Consider the following 13773-nt stretch of genomic DNA (forward strand, 5'->3'; position numbering starts at 1 on the left):
AGCGATTTGACATTATTTTCCTGCTTCAGCTGCATCACTGCTAATGACTGATATAATTTAGGCTTTGTGTCTTCCGGCCTCTTTTCTAATCATCATGACTAATGGTATTCTTACAGTAGAAAAGTAACTTAATTACAGTCCTTACTGGTGAAAATGACTGATTATCTAATTGTGAACTAACCCAGTCATCAATATTACATTAACTACAGAATAGTTATATTATTGACTAAGGAGTATATGCTTAATTCTTCTTATGGTCTATAATAGTTTCTACATAAACTATGAATCAGTTTTATAAGATCTACCAATACTGCTTCACTTTTAGTTAAAGGGGGTTCAAATAGTTGTATTCCAAAACAAATGGAATAAAACCGTCCTGCGTTTTGCTTTATTTGGAATTACACAATTACCCGCAAATCTCCATCATTCCTCACTGGAACAAGGGTGAATGACGTTCATAAAGAATGAATGACAACATTCTAGACATACCTGATTATAAAAGGATGTTGTTGCGTTTCTATTGTTCACTAAAGTTATGCTAGAAGAATCTCTGTTCAAGATTGTAATTGGCAAATAAAAGAAGAAGAGATTGAACAAGAGTCGAAACTTTTTTCTGCAAAAACTTTCATGGCCCCAGAATATATTGTTGTATGAATATCTGAACATACAATATATCAAAAGAAAGAACAGAGCCTCTGCTTAAAAAAAACCCTGCACATTTTTTTTATAGGTTCATACTGTACATTCTTTTTTATTAACACTCGAATGTGTGTAAGTTGGTTCAAACATGGCTTTGACATCCCAATAATGCTTTCTGTACACCTAAAGACTTTGAAAAGATTTAGAAAAGACTTTATAAGATTATCAGCTCACATCTAAAGACTTGGGTCCACAGTTTTTAGTCTCAGACTAAAGACTTGCGATAATATCAAACATGTTTGATATGAAAGACTAGAGAAAGACTGGCATAAATCGGGTCGCCGACTGCAGATTATCACCTCACATTTAATGATCGAGACGACGGGAGCGCGCCAAGACTCCAGTAAGATTCCTAAAGACTGCCGGTCTTTAGTCCGGGACTGTGAAAATACTTTGGTGTACGCCCGGCATAAGTCGATCAAGCATAAATGACCAGATTATTATTTTTAACACACAATATTTAAATTGGGGCTCAATCACATGCGTTCAAAGGCGGAAGCTGTAAATATTAAATTTATCTTTAGCGTGTATCAATGGCAGTGCCCATATGGTACAATCCATCAAAATTTATTCAAACTTTAAGTTACTTTAAGTTGCAAACATTGTTTTGATGTGGTCTGGTAATATTTTGTGTAATTTAAACTTAAATTTCAGTTTTTAATGAAACTGTCTTGATAATTTTGAAAACTGGGCACGGCTTTCTAGTTCCCAGCATGCTGTGGATAAGGAAAATAAATGTTAAAAATGTATTTAATGTTATTTTTTTGGTAAGTTTTTGGTAACACTTTATAATGACATTCTGTTATACGTCATTTAAGTTATAAGTTAATGATGAACTAATCATTTACAAAACATGACTCATAAACGATTAACAAGTGATATTAATATTTTATAAATGGTTTGTTAATTCAGTTGTCATTTATAAAGAATTAGATGATGAACTAATCATTTACAAAACATGACTATACAATACATTCATAAATTATTAATAAGTGATGTGCTAACTTTTTATAAATGTTTTCTTAATTCAGTTTTAATTTATTTTCTAAAGTATTAGTTAATGACACAAAACATGACTAAATTATTAATAAGTGGTATGCGAACGATTTACACGTCTTGTAAATTATCTTTAAAAAATTGTAAATCATGAAATAAATCAAACAGATCAATAGTATATGATTGATAAGCTGATACATTATTTATCACTTATAAATCATTGAAGTATTTGTCAACATTGTTTTAGTATCATTATCTCAATAAATAATGGTTAATCATGAACAAATGATGAACAAACCATTAGTAAATTATCAGTATATAATTTATTGATGTAGTGTTATGTTGTAAGCTGGTGTGTGTTCAAAAGTACAAACATGCAGGTATACTAAAGCAGTATTTTTAAGAAGAGTAATTTCTTTGTTTTGAAGCGGATACACATTTATTAATGACGTACAGTAATGGGATTGCAGTGGGTTATGTTAAATCCTTATCAGCACAGACTGTTCTGTGTGGAGTGTGGGATCTAGTGATAATGTAAACCCCAGAACCGGTTTTACCTTTCACTGAAGCTTCAGGTTCACAGTAATGAAAGAGTTCATGTGTGTCAGAGAAGACAGCTGTCAGCACTTAAACTGCAGTACATAAAGTGTTCAACACCTCTTATAGATGATGTGTAAATGCATTAATAAATCATTACAAAGTTTTTGCATATCCTAATCTAAAGTGTATCATTATTCATCACTTATAAATGTGTTACAGATCATTTATAGATCTTTCATACCTTTTACAAATGATGTGTATACAAGTCATTTACAACACCTTCTGCATCTAATCTAAAGTGTAAACTATTCATGGCGTATATATACGGATATACAAATATATACGGTATAGCGTACCACTTATTAATAATTTATGAACGTATCAACTAATAATTTATATATAACTTATAACTGAATTAACAAAACATTTATAAAATGTTAGTATATTATCAATCATTTAGGATAGTCATTATTTGTAAATGATTAGTTCATCATTAACTAATAACTTACAACTGAACATTATTATAAAGTGTTACTATAATAAAGTTTTTTAAATAAAAAGAAAGATCTGTCAATGTGTTGTTTAATTTTCTTTCTTTCTTTTTTGTTGTTGAAAAAAATAATAGGCTACTTTTATTTAGCAAGGATGTGCTAAATTGATAAAAAGTGATAGTAAAGACTTATAAAAGAAATGTTGTTCTTTTAAACTTTTTATTCATCAATGAATCCTGAAAAAAGTTTCACAGATTTAAAAAAAAACATCAAACTGTTTCCGACATTGATAATAAATCAGCATTTAAGAATGATTTCTGAAGGATCATGTGACACTGAAGACAGTTATGGGTGTTGAAAATGCAGCTTTGCATCACAGAAAAACATTTTAAAGTAGGCCTATAAGGTAGAAAAACATTATTTTTCTGTATTTTTGATCAAACAAATGCAGGCTTGATGAGCATCAGAGACTTATTTTTTTTCAGTTTTTGGCCAATAGTACTGTACAATGATATACTATTGCTGCATAATTATCAAAAATGTTAATAATAAAGTCCTTTCACGTCACCATTTCGCATGTTGTCAGCCTACACTTCACTAAATAGGCCTGAAGATGGCGCCTGGGCTTCATTTAACAAACTTTGATAGTTTTTCAAATGGTAATAAACGGTGGATCAATATAGGCCTACATGTACAACTCAGCTGTGCTTTGTAGTCAATTAACATCCATTGTTTCATTGACGCAGATTTATATCGCTTCATTAATTCATCTGTCCATGTAATTTGATTTATAAATTATCGGAAAATTAACGCTCCACTCCACTTCACATTGACACAACTTGTTGTATTGTATGTATTCCGTCAAAATGGCTGACACGAAGGGTCCCTAGCCGCGTGTCAGCCATTTTGACGGAATACATCCGTCAGCTACTCAGTGGCAATGGATCTATTATTAGGGGGGCAAAGAGTATAGAAGTTGTTCTTCTATACTCTTTGTTAGGGGTGGGCCACCCCTAATAATAGATCCACTGCCGTGGGTAATATATATTATTAGTATATTATTATACTAATAATATAATTACATAAGAACGTTTTGACATTGGGCTACAGTGTGTTAGGTAAATGCATTTACCAGTGACTCTGAAGCTAACTGAGCAGTTCCACGGCTCTCCTCTCTATTCTTTACTACTACTTTAATACTGTTTCTAGCTAATGTTGGTAGGTTTTCTTTTTCACTGCTACAAAATAAACGCAGAAAAATGTAGTCAACCCATACACCGTTAGAACCGTGAAAAATGCACAATAGTTCTATCATAAAGGGCGACAGCTAAACATTTGATTAACAAATGATTTTCCGCTTAAAGCAACAACAACGAAAAATATATATACTGTATATATATATCGTAAAATTGGGAGCCTGATGTGTCCGGCTAAGACAAGCTTATGTTATGCTGAATGCTTGGTTGTGCACACAAATATTGCGGATTTCTATGGCAACAGTGGATTTAACATTTGATCCCGAACTCAGAGAAATCATTCGTTATCCTTCGAGGGGACAACTTACCTGATCCAAAACGAAGACTGCAAAGCTGTGTGTTGAGTTGGAAGCCAAACACCGCCATCAACGTTTTGCCTGTTTATTGCCGCCAACCACTTGTTTCTCCGTTTTGTTTCTTTTGGGATACGGTATAAAGATATTCCTTTTGTATGATTACATATCTGATCGCATCATAGCGATCGCTCGGGCATGATAGATTTCGCGACGAGCTGTATTATTACCGGCGGTATAGCATTTTCTATTCCGTCAAGATGGCTGCTCCAAATGGCGTGACGTCACGCGGGATGTCCCTATACGCAGTGGGGAAACTCCTTTTCCTCGATTTATGTAAAACGCATTTGCAGCTGCACAGCTAGCACATTGAGCGTCTGGCTCGCTCATAGGCTGTGCTGTGGCAACTGCAAATCCAATGGCGCGGGCGCCTCTGACGTGCGACCAATGAGCTAGCCCTACGTCATTACACGTCAGAGCCTACCGAGGGGGGCGTGGGCATAGCCTATAATATTCCCCCGAATTCGCCATTATAGCAGATTATACCCTGTGTTCTATTATTGTCAGCGAACTGACTCGGCCCTCGGATATGACGCCACTTCCACACTTCAAGCGTTCTGGTATGTTTTGAGCGTCCGAGTCGGAGAAAAAACATGGACGCCACCCAGAAAGCTGTTGCTATGGTAGCACTGGCCGAGTACCAGGCGCTTATCAAAATGTAGCTATTTGAACTTCTACATTTTACACTTTATTTCATGTTTTAGTTTATCTTCTGTTAGCAACGCTAGCCGCGTTAGTAACACCCGTTTGAAACAAGGCTTCATTCAATATTGCTCTCACAACAAGACCGATTCTCATACCCACAGACAGTGATACGGGACGCAGTAAGGTATTACAGTCATGCGAGTGATTAAAATTGTAATTTAAACAACCAAAGCGGTCCAAAAACAATGAAAACAATTCTTACAAGTCACACAGGGCGCAGCCATCCTGGGTTCCGTATCAGAATTCTTGCTCGGTGTCCTCACGGTTGTCTGACGTCCGAGCTGGGAAATCTGAGGAAAGGAGGCGTGTTGGTGCGTGTTGCTAGGCAACGTCTGTCTTCCTAGTCGGAACTCCGACACGGATAAATAATAGAACGCACCATTACTCCTTCAGCGACAACTACATGTCTCTGACTGTTTACTAAGCCTTTCACCGTTGAACAAGCCCTTCAGCCTGAGAGAGCATCATCTCAGCAGACTACGCCTTCTCAGCCGTTTTCTCCTTACGCCGGCTCACCTGTGGCTATCCGGCGACGACGCTATATCCTTTCTATTGGAATATTCTGTGTTTAAGGTGTCAAGGCATTGTTTCAAATGCCTCGCTCACATAATTGCATCATGCACTCACGGCTAGCTCTCCTTGTGGACGGCAAACCGGCTCTCACGCCCCCCCTCCCCGTTTCTTCCCTCGCCGGAAGAAGCGCGCAGGTAAATGTTCACGCGGCTAGCTCTCTTTACAACACAAGAAAGCTACCCCGCCCTAAAAGTACATCATGCGCTCGCGGCTACCTCTCCTTTGGGACGGCAAACCGCCTCTCGCACTCCCCCCCCCTGTTTCTTCCTTCGTCGAGCCTCGACGGAAGAAGCACTCGGGTAGATGTTTGCACGGCTAGCTTTCTTTACAACACAAGAGAGCTACCCCGCCCTAAAAGTACATCATGCGCTCGCGGCTAGCTCTCCTTTGGGACGGCAAACCGCCTCTCGCGCTCCCACGTTTTCTTCCCTCGTCGAGCCTCGACGGAAGAAACGCGCGGGTGGATGTTCGCGCGGCTAGCTCTCTTTACAACACGAGAGCTACCCCGCTGTTTTGCACATCACACGGAAGAGCGTTTTCGAACTGAAATGTTATTTTCCTTTGCGTGCCCGCTTCCCTCCCATATTGTGCAGCGACGGAAGAAGCGTGCGGTCAGATGTGCACGCACCTATCTCTCTTTACGACACAAGAGAACTACCGCCCCCTTACATTCTGTTCATCACGCAGAACCTTCTCCGTGATATAGATACACAACAGCGCAGTTTTCATGCCTGGAATCAACCACGCTGAAACTGTTATTTATCACTGCAAAAGCTATAAGAGCTCTTCTCTGTCAATCCCCCCTGTGGCTCAGTGGTGGATTCTGAGATTCTCGCGACAGAGACCCGAGTTCGGATCTCGGCTTCGCTGAATTTATTAATTTCTCACGCCACTCATGCCGCACACTATCTCTGCAGTCAGTGCGCCCGCTGCGAAGCGTACGCTGGCACAAATAGTCACTGCTCAAAATCCCATGACACTTCTCACAGCTCCCTGTCTTACTCAGGCGGCTGGAGATTTTATTATTGTCAACAGGCCTGCTGCACTGCGCGCGCCTCTACAAACAAACGCTGTTGTCACGGCGACCCACGTAAAGCACAAAAAGAGTATGTTTCACCATCACAACACACAGATTCACGGTCCCCCTTCACTAGGCGGCCCTCTCCCAGTTGTTACACTGACTTACCCCCAGGAAAAAGCCTTTGCAGTCAGTCCAACACTCAGTATGTGCGCAAAGTTTCACAATCACAACACACGGGTTCACGGTCCCCCTCCACTAGGTGGGCCCTTTCCTGTTGTAACACTGACTTTCCCCCAGGTAAAGCTTGTTCAGTCAGTCCAACTCTCAGTATGTGCACAAATCAGAATGTAAGGGTATCAGGTCCCCCCATAGTAGGCGACCCGTTCCAATCAGTGTGTCAATCCCTAGCCACACGGGTGCCGGCCTGGCAAGCCATCCCCGGTGTGTCGAGTTGAGTTGTAAACACTATAAAGCGAGGCTACTCGCTTCAATTCGCTTGCAGACCCCTAAAGTTACAGGCGGCCATCGAGACTTCGGTGAGAGGCAGCGTGGGTCACGTGCCTCGCGCCGAAGGGAAGAATTTATTAGCAAAAGGGGCGATAGAGCTAGTCCCCCCTGTGCTAAAACATTCGGGTTTCTACAGCCGCTATTTTCTAATTCCGAAATAAACCGGCGGTCTCAGACCCATACTAGATTTGAGACATTTGAACAAGGCTCTCATGATACGCCCTTTCAAAAGGTTAACTATCAAACACATCCTCACACAAGTTCGCCCGGGGGATTGGTTTGTTACAATGGATCTGAAAGTTGCATATACTTTCACATTCAGATAAACCCTCGTCACAGGCCATTCTTGAGATTCGCCTTCGAGGGTCAGGCTTATCAATACACAGTTCTGCCGTTCGGTCTGTCACGGGCACCCCATACATTCACGAAGTGTATGGATGCAACGCTCTCAGGGAGTGCGCGTGCTAAATTATCTCGATGACTGGTTGGTGCTGGCACAGTCAAGAGCTGAGCTGCTAGCTCACAGAGATTTGATTCTCGGCCGTTTAGAATGCCTGGGTCTCACAATCAATGTTTCAAAGAGCAAACTGACCCCCAGCCAGAGTGTGGTCTTTCTGGGCACAGTTTTAGACTCAGTGACGATGACGGCGCAGCTCACACAAGAGCGCGCACTCTCGGTGCAGAAGCTTGCAGCCTCATTCAGAGCGCGCAAATGCGTGCCCCTGAAGAAATTTCAGAAACTTCTCAGTCTCATGGCAGCAGCAGTGTCAGTACTCCGTATGGGATTACTGCGCATGCGCCCACTGCAGCACTGGCTGAAACGCTGTGTGCCAACCCATGCATGGCAGTCGGGCAGCCTGCGTGTCAAGGTGAATCACGGTTGTTTAAGGACCCTGATTCCCTGGCGGGCTCAGGACTGGTATCACGAGGGTGTGACCATGTGAACAGTTTCCAGGAGGAAAGTGGTTTTCACAGACGCATCCAACCTGGGTTGGGGGGCGCTGCATGAGGGCAAGCCTGACTCCGGCCTCGGGTCGAGCGCGGAGCAGAGCTTACACATCAACTGTCTGGAGATGAAAGCAGTTGGTTTGGCCCTGAAAGCATTTCTGCCAACCTCAGAAGTCACCACGTCTTAGTCTGCATGGATAACATGTGTAGCGATTCTTAGCGCTCAAATGGGGGAATGTATAATCAATAATTAATAATTCACAATCAATAACTGATTATAGGGGTTATGAGTTCTCAGTGAATCTACTACAGTTTATAAAATTATCCCTAAACGGGAATTTTTCGCCAACGTGTCTGTATGGAAAATTCAATACAACAAATTATAATCAATTATCTATACAGGGAGGCAAAATTAGATCAATTTACATATAAATTCTCAATCACAACATGTTATGATTAAATATGAATCAATTATCTATTATGGATAAATTGTCAGGCTAATCTCTAATGGGATTAATTTATCATCGAATCATCTGCTTGTCCAGCAAAACAAATCATCCAATCTTTTTCAAACCTCATGAAAGATTATCCCTTTTATAGACTTTCAGTTTATTCCTCTGGCCACGTGGATTAACTTTCCTGTTCTATAGAAAATACTGTTTAAGTATCAACAACTTGTAAAGCACGTAGCTTCGATCGGACATTAAAGGGACTTCAATATGAGCACAAACAGAATCAATAAATGAGTATATATGGTTTTAATAAAGAAAATTCTATGTATATCGGTGACTAAGATTACACAGAATAAAATGTATATACAACACAATAAAACAATGAAACAATGAAATCACTCAATCAGAGAGTGATAGAAAGAGGGAGAAGGGGTTACAGAATGGAACATTACCTGGACAAAACCTTTGAGAGAACCAACAAGGAAAACACAATCTTCCTATGAACAGGGGGTTAACAAATCTTAATGCTTTGAAAACTCAATTAACGAATACTTGCAAATACTCTCTTGTGTTGTTGAGAAAGCGTGCCTGTGTGTGTGGCCTCGGAGGTTGAGCGCGCGTTCTTTCGGAGTCCTTCGGAGCTGTTCACGTGAGAGGTCCATGTTGCAGGTAAAGTTGCCAGATGATTCAGGCTAAATTCATTTCACTCGTCAATGGAAATGAACAAAGGAGAATCCGAAAATGTAAAATAAAAACTTGAAGAAAGAAACAAACAAAAGAAACGAAGAGAAGGCTTGAAGAGCCTTAAAGAGGTTCACGAAGGGAAGAAGAAGAGAGGAAGAAGAGTATACTGGAAGAGACTATGAAGAAGCTGGTGTTGTAAACCTTGTTCTTCATTAGTGTAGAAAATCTCAGAAGTGAAGACCAGGAGACTTGGCTTATCTTTTAAGCAGGATTGTTTATTTGCTGTAGTCTGCTTCGTCCAAAATCTTACCCAAGTCTAACTCAATATCTAAAAACACAGTGTTTTATCCCTCCAAAGGGGGAGGGATTTACATAAAAGGGGGGGAGGCAATCTGAACAAAGCATGTAAAGGTGAAGTACAGGAATCAGCACTTTACCGGAAGTTCCACAGCCCTAATCTCGTCACCATAACAGGGTGATTCAAATGTAAATATCCTAATCCAATCAGCCAGGCTCTTCACCGACTGGGACAGTGGCTCCGAGAGCCATTAGAACAAAAGGTGAGAGTTTCAGTAATCTGCCCGACTGTATCACCCATCTTAATGGCCAGGAAGTGCATACAGACAAAAGCTAATGTACGACACCTGAACTGCTTGACTTACAATAGAGAGATCAGGACTGGCAATGAAGCTCTTACTGATAATTCTGATATCATCATCTATACTTCAAATGCTAAAATCAGTCTACTAAACTTTCTCAGTGTATATACTATTGTACTGGAACCTAAAAACATTTAATACATTTGTAACACCACATTTCCCCCTTTGAGAGTTCTAATAACTCTCACATTATATACAAATTTAAACACTTAAAAGTTCATTCTTGTAACTTGAGATCGTTACAGGCACATAACGCGTGTTCTGTGTTTGCTTTTCTGCAATAGCATGCTGACACAGAAACAAAAATGCAATTTTAGGGTCCGTGACGTCCCTGCGGGTAATAGTCTTTTCTGTTAGGAACTGTGATTTTCTCGTGAGAGGCGTGATTCATATGTTGTATGAAAACACTTGATACTGTGGACGCATAGATAGTACGCCAGTAGAACAAACAACAACATAATTGCTATTTCCTTTATCCACAGCCAGGGTTTCCCAATCAAGTTTCCGAACCATGAAAAATTAACTTCAGTCATCTGATGTAATTTTGCTGAAAGATGAAGAATGTCTTGTTGGATTTTGTTCAAGTTCTCTGTTGGATCCATTAAAACCAGTCCACCACTCAGGTCCGATGATGGTGCAGGCTCTCCCTTGCGTTTGCTAGAATGTAATCCAAGGCCACTCTGTTCTGTAAGATCATTATCTTGTGCGAAGCGAGAGTGTCCGTCATGTTACTGGTACGACAATCTTGATCATGTTGTTGGATGACTGAAGGTTTCATATGTGAGTCTCTGCGTTGTGTATTTTTTTCTTTCGTGATGGTTGGCAGTGGGTCTAGTCGTTTTCTTGAGGTTTTCTTGTGGCTTCATACGCAGATGACGAGGTCGGTGCATATGGGTCCCGGACAGCCATCATCAAGTTGTATCTGCACAGAGTAAGAAAGAAAACAAATGTCAGGAGAGCAGTATTTGTTCAAACACTATGATTGTAAACTTTTTCTGAGTCTGGTATTGTTGTTCCATCTTTCCCTATTTCTTAAACCTTTTGACACCTAAGGAACAGTGGGGTAATGATGGACTAGGATAGGGAAGGCCTATGAGGGAGTCTTCACCGCAGAGTTTGACCCCCGAAGCCTGTTGCATTTGGTTCTTCTCTGGGCTCCTCACTGGTTCCGTGTCCTAACCTATCCCTGAAGGTGGGGGAACAACTTTACAGTGTGATACGTGAGTCCAGGTTTTCCTTCCCAGACACAATACTGCAGCTGCTGTAATCAACATCACTTGATGTGGTCCATGCCACTTAGGTTCTAATGGCTTGTTTCTGAATGACTTTATGACCCATTGACCTGGGATGATTGTGTGCCCACCTTTTGGCGGAGTCTGCCAACATGACTCAACTCTCTCTCTGGCACTCTGTACCGCCTTTGTTAGGTTTTCACAGTAAGCAATCAGGGCATCTGAGGCAATGTGTACATCTGCATTTCTAAGATCAATCACACCTGGCATCTGCATGGGGCGTCCGGTAATAAACTCATGAGGGCTCAGTCCTACTGTTCTGTTAGGTGATGCTCTCATACTACACAGTACTGCTGGCAGTGCTTCGACCCATGGTACCCCTTCCTGATGCATTTTGCTTAGTCTGGTTTTGATTGTTCTGTTCGATCGTTCAACCTGTCCTGATGCTTGTGGCCTGTATGGGCAGTGAAGATTCCACTTAATCTTCCAAATTCTAGACACTTCCTTGACTACCTGTCCTGTGAAGTGTGTACCTTGATCTGAGTAAATGCACTCTGGTCATCCCAATCTGGGAATGAAATCAGTGACAAGACATTTAGCAGTATGTGCAGCTGTAGCACGCCCTGTTGGATAAGCTTCTACCCATCCTGAGAACTTATCTATTACTACCAAAACATCAGTTTTTCCCTTACAACGAGGCAATGATATGTAATCAACTTGCAGGTGATGAAATGGTCCTGGTGGGGCTGGGGTGTGTGCTGCTGGTGTAGTGGCTGCTGGTACATCATTATTTTTCTGACATGTAACACACCTCTTGGCTGTTTCTGTGGCTACATTTCTGAATTTTGGATTCCACCACTGATTTGAGTACCTGTGATTCATCGTTGCTGGACAACTGTGACCCATATTGTGTATTTGTTGAGCCAAATATGGCAACAGTTATTTAGGAGCGACATACTTTCCTCCTTTGGTCCAGCAACCGGATGAATCCACTGTGGCTCCTTTGTCTAACCATGTTAAAATTGATCAACTAAGGGCATGGCTTGTTTATAATAATCCCAATATTATAACATTATCTGAAACCTGGCTAAATGAAAATATAGCAGACTCCAATGTTAAACTGGACAACTACATCATATATAGGCTAGATAGAGAATCTAGGGGTTGCCGCTTACATTTCATCAAATTTGAAATCACAATTAACTATTCCTAAAGTGAAACCTGAGCTTTTTGAAGGTATCTTTGTTAAGGTTATTCTTCATGCAAATAAAGAATTAGTAATTGGCAATATATATCGCCCACCAACATCTACCAAGCTAGAGTCTGTTCGAAACATCCTAGCCACTGTTTCATCGTTTGGTGACTCATCAGAAATTGTGCTTTTGGGGGATTTTAATTTAAACTGGACTGATCCTGGTACTCTCACGGAACGTAACATGTTCAATGGTTTAAATTTTACACAAATGATTAAAGAGCCTACTAGAATTAGCCCAAGTTGCAAATCTCCTCTTGATTGGATATTAGTCACACATCCCAACAGAATAATTAAATCTGGTTGTAACGAAGGTTCTTTGTGAGGGATGAAAGACGACAAGGTTGGGCGTAACAGGGACTCCTACAATTTTTTAATAAACAAACAAAACAAAGACTAGGTGCGCCACATGCACGTTCACTGTAGTAAAACTACAGCACAATATAAAGACACTCTTTCCCACTGGACTCAGCTCTCAGTTCACTTTTATCAAACTCTTCCCGATGTGCAAACTCAGTCCATTCATCAAACTCTTTCCGATGTGCAAAATCAGTCCTTTTGTCAGCCAGCAGGTCGTGAGTGTTCGTACGAGTCCCCCAGTCCTTCTCTCTCTCGCTGTCTTGCACCAGCCAGCTTATATGCGGTCTCCCCACGCCAATTACTGCAATCAGAGACAGGTGTTCGTCATTTTGCACTTGACCCACTTACTTACCGCTCGGCTCCTCCCTCACTCTCTCGCTGCAGACTCCGCAAAACCACGCCCCCCTCATCACATACCCCCACCGCCCGACTCAGGCCGGGGAGCCATTCAACCCAAGTGGAAGCCCAGATACCTAACCTCCACACGCCCAATCGCACATTTCTTTGGGTTGGCCGTGAGCCCAGCTCCTCGCAGCGCCCCGAGGACAGCCCGCAAATGCTGCATATGACGCTGCCAATCATTACTATAGATGATAATATCATCCAAGTACGCAGCGGCATTTGCAGCATGCGGCCGGAGAATTCTGTCCATCAGGCGCTGAAAGGTTGCCGGAGGCCCGAACAAGCCGAAAGGAAGAGTGACAAATTGGTGTAATCCAAACGGCGTTGTAAAGGCATTTTTTTCTTTAGACATTGGAGTTAAGGGGATCTGCCAATATCCCTTCGTTAAATCCAGTGTCAAATAAAATCGAGCGGTGCCGAGCCGATCAAGCAACTCGTCAACCCGAGGCATTGGATATGCGTCGAATTTCGACACAGCATTCACCTTGCGATAATCTACACAGAACCGGACCGAGCCGTCAGGTTTTGGTACCAAAACTATCGGGCTTGCCCTGTCACTGTTGGATTCTTATATTACCCCCATGTCCAGCATAGCCTTCAATTCTTCCTGAACTACTTTCTTTTTATGTTCAGGTAAGCGATA

The sequence above is a fragment of the Siphateles boraxobius genome, unplaced genomic scaffold (genome assembly GCF_051911475.1).
Source record: "Siphateles boraxobius isolate OS27281-9 unplaced genomic scaffold, OSU_SipBor_1 12, whole genome shotgun sequence".
Lineage (NCBI taxonomy): Eukaryota > Metazoa > Chordata > Actinopteri > Cypriniformes > Leuciscidae > Siphateles > Siphateles boraxobius.